The sequence below is a fragment of the Chrysochloris asiatica genome, unplaced genomic scaffold (genome assembly GCF_000296735.1).
Source record: "Chrysochloris asiatica unplaced genomic scaffold, ChrAsi1.0 scaffold00053, whole genome shotgun sequence".
Taxonomy (NCBI): domain Eukaryota; kingdom Metazoa; phylum Chordata; class Mammalia; order Afrosoricida; family Chrysochloridae; genus Chrysochloris; species Chrysochloris asiatica.
The window spans coordinates 13,187,161-13,191,376 of record NW_006408571.1 but is presented as its reverse complement, the minus strand read 5'-3'; positions in this window follow the sequence as shown (position 1 = coordinate 13,191,376).

The following is a 4,216-nucleotide window of genomic DNA, read 5'->3' as shown; positions in this document are numbered from 1 at the left end:
CTTACAAGCTTTCTATGGTGATGCTTTTCGCGATTCCTTTCTCTCCTCCTCCAGTGTCTATTTTATAATATAATGCAAGGAAAACTAAGATTCACAAGACAGCCAAGCAAATTGATTAACTTTTAAAAGTCTGTTTCCTCATCTGAAAAATTTGTTGTTGTTGTTAAGTGTTGTTGAATCGGTTCCAACTCATAGCAACCCTGTATAGGGTTTCCAAGGAGCAACTGGTGGGTTTGAACTGATGACCTTGTGGTTCACAGTCCAGTGCTGATCCTATAGCATCACACCAGGAGTCCAGCTAAAAAAATAGGGGACTAATAATACAAATCACGCTGGCAAGACAGGAAGTAGGTACTCAGTATTCATGTATTGATGGATTTCAATAGCTGGGAGCTCCTTAGAAGCAGGATGGCAAAACTTTGTCTTACATACTTTGGACTTGTTATCAGGAGGAGAGGGACCCATTTCGGGAAATGGATATCATACTTGGTAAAGTAGAGGGTCAGTGAAAAAGAGACAGACCCTCAGTGAGCTAGATTGACTCTGGTTATGACAATGGGCTCAAACATAGCAATAATTGTGAGGCTGCTGCAGGACAGGGCAGTGTTTCTTTCTATTATACATAGGGTTACTATGAGTCAAAACCAACTCTATAGCACCTAACAACAAGAAGATAGTAATATTTATCCAGCTAATTCTGGTTTAGCTGCTATTGTTGCTAGACATCTATCATGTTGCCCCATTCTGGATGTCAAGGACTGGGACCCAGCAAAGCTGAGGAGAATGCTCTGAATGGCCTGTCCCAGTCATTGCCTCTAATTGAGGTAAAGAGATGTGGTCCCTGGAGGCCCCAGGTATGCCTAGGATCTGCACCCATGCACACTTCAGAGTCCAAACTTTAAATTGCTTCTGGGATTTGCAGGGTCCCTGTAGAGTAATTAGGAAATCAAGTATCCCATGGAGCCCTCAGCTACTGTTTGAGGATTCCCTTCAACTGCTGGGGAAATGCATCTTTCAGATTTCTGGGCATCAGACCAGGATAGAAAGTTTTGCACATGAAGAGTCTATAGATGAAGCTCCAGGGTTCAGCCAGCAGCTAGGAGGGAGGAAGTGAGAGAAACACTCATAGGAGGCACAAGTTCCCACAAGGATTTAGAAGAAGAAGAAAGAGTCTTAAAGGTATAGAAAGTAAAGTAGGAGAAGGCCTGGGTCTTTCTTTGGCATTCAGATTCTGGCCCAGGTCACAGGGGGGAGTTGAGACATAGCTGGGATCAGATTAGAATATGGGGAGACTTGGGCTATGTGGATGTCAATGCCATCTGTAGATCATTTCCATGACATGTACTTTCCTCCTCACCCTGCCTCTGCTCTGAGAAACTCATTGTTGTAGTTGACTCCAAGTAGCTGATGCAGGAACAGAGAGGAACAGCTGTTCACAAGCTTGGAACAGCGCTTTGTGCTCACCAGAGTTCATCATTGACCAAGAAGGAGGTGGGCTGAGGTTCCCATTCCCATTGTGTAGATGTGGAAAGTAAAGCTCAGAGAAATGTGAGACGTCCTCAGAGTCAGGAGGGCAGCCAAACAGGCCAGCCAGGATCCATCTGATTCCTAGGCCGTGGCTACTTCTTTCCATTTTCTGTTTATAAATAGTGAAAACTGTTCTGCAAACAACAACAAAAAAAAACAACTGATGTCCACTTTAGTAATAGAAGTTTTGGGCAGCACCAAGGAGAAACAAAGCAGATGACTTCTTGTTCACTGTTTCCTTAGAGCTGTTTTCTAGAGATGGAATTGTTGAGATGATGGATCATAGGCATTATGAATTATTTCCTTGTTTCTTTACAAATTGCTCTCCAGAAAGGCTGAAACTCTTACTCCACCCCCTTGCTTCCTGTTTCTCAACTGCTGCTGACTACAGACACAGGTGGGACAAGCAGAGGATGCAGCCCTAGGTAAAGACTGCTCTCCCTCTCTTTGATCTCTGCTCATCCTCCCACCTACAGTCCCTCCCTCCTCTTGTTTTCCCACAGAGCTCTTTGTTTCTTCTATCCTGAGTTCCCTCCAAAACCAGACACAGTTTTGTTACTTGCTGGGAAGACAAGAATTTAGATTATCCCCTTAACACATACACCAAATGGTTGTCCTTCATCCAGGATGGCTCCATGCTAGGTAAGAACGTCACTAACAGTTCAGGACAGCTGTCAAGAGTTGAGAATGTATGGTGCACACAGGGAAACTGAGGCCTAATGAGCAGTGATTTGCTCACACCATGTGGTATATCCAGGTCATATGTAGGGTAGGTACCAGGCAGCTGGTCTCAACTGCAAGGGTCTTCCTAACTGTTCAGTTCAATTCAATTGAACAAACTTTTATTTAGCAATGTTTAGGTGCCAAGTACTAATACTGTCACAGATATAGCTCTCTCTCTCGCTTTTTAAAGTTTTTATTGTGAATTGAGTGTTAGTTTACATGGTGACCATGTTATGTGGTAGCTTACACCATAGTTTCATTGCAATAATTACAATCTCTTCCGTGCATCATCATTCAACAGTATTTGCTTCCATTCCTCCCTTTTTTGGGGGATGATGTACACAGAAACACTCAGGAATATATAATAATTTAAACCACCAAAGAGCACATTCTGTAAGCTTGCCTCCTGGCCGCCAGTACCCAGTCCCTCTTTCCATGAGTACGGAGTCCTCAGTCCTCATCTGCTCCCTCTCTCCATGTCCTTATTCTGCCTCCGTTTTTGGTGTCACTGCTTCTCTGGATAGGGTCCTGCACACCTCTTGTACTCTTCTCCCTTGGGCATCCTTACTTATTTTATTTTTTTAGATATTAAATAACCTTTATTTTAGGGTCAGTTAGCTCTGGTAGCGTAGTGGTTACGAATCGGGCTGCGAACCGCAAGGTCAGCAGTTCGAAACTACCAGCTGTTCCGTGGGAGAACGATGAGGCTTTCTGCTCCCGTAAAGATTTACAGCCTTGGAAACCCTGTACAGGGTTGCTATGAGTCGGAACCGACTCACGGCACATAACAACAACAACTAGCCACAAAAGGTTACATTTTTCTACTATCTCCATTTTTTAAAATCAAGATAAACAGTACTAAAGAAAATGTTTTATAGTTAAGATAGCCATTTCATAATCAAGCTGTTTTAGGGATATCAGGTGTAAAGGAGAAAGAAACACGAAATGATGCACATAGTTTAGTTTCTATAAGGCTGTGCTGTGACTTTCCTTTAAAAAAAGTCTATGAAAAGCGTTTTGAGGAGGAGCGAACAAGAAACTGAAAATCTAGCTAGTGCTCATCGGTGAAGACTCTTTCACTTCTCTTTAGCTAATGTTTGCATCCCAATTCACTCTACTTCCAGTCAGTAGCCAGAAGAGGCTGCCATTTCTACTCCCTAAAGCACAGATAAAAGCCCTGCGGGGAATATGTCTTGGTTTAAACAGTTCATCCTAAGGATAGTACCAGTTGCCTTAGCAATTTGCTTTTTTTTTTTTTTTTAAAAAAAAAAAGACAGCCAAGCATCTTAACGTTTTCCCCCCTCCCCTTTGCCCATTCCAACCACGTCACAATCTGAGTAATCTAGAGCCCTGTTGTTCCAAGGTTGTGTATGCATCGTTATTTACCTCTGTCCCACTTATCCCATGCAAACTTGTCTAATTGTTTTCCCATCAGCCTTGTTCCTCCATTCCCCTCCCCCTTCTTGTGTATTGCCCCCCTCCCCAGCACCCAAACTATCCTGTGTCCATTCCCTACCTCCCCCCCACCCACGGATCCCACCCCCGGCATCCTGGTAACCAGCAAAGAGTCCCTCTCCGCCACCCCCACCCCTGGTTTAGTATGGGTTCTTTTTCTTAGTCTTTTATAATAATGGTCCTATGCAGTATTTCTCCTTTTGTGACTGACTGATTTCACTCAACATAATGTCCTCAAGATTCATTCATGTTATGTGGTAGCTTATAGCTTCAAGGTAGCATAAAATTCCATTGTGTGTATGTACCTCAGTTTGTTGAGCCATTCTTCAGTTGATGGGCACTTAGGCTTGTCTCCATCTTTTTGCTATTGTAAATAGTGCTGCTATGAACATTGATGTGCATATATCTATCTACTCGTGTTATGGCTCGTATTTCTTGTGGGTAAATACCAAGTAGAGGAATTGCTGGATCATAAGCTATTTCTATTTCCAGCCTTCTGAGGAAGCGCCAT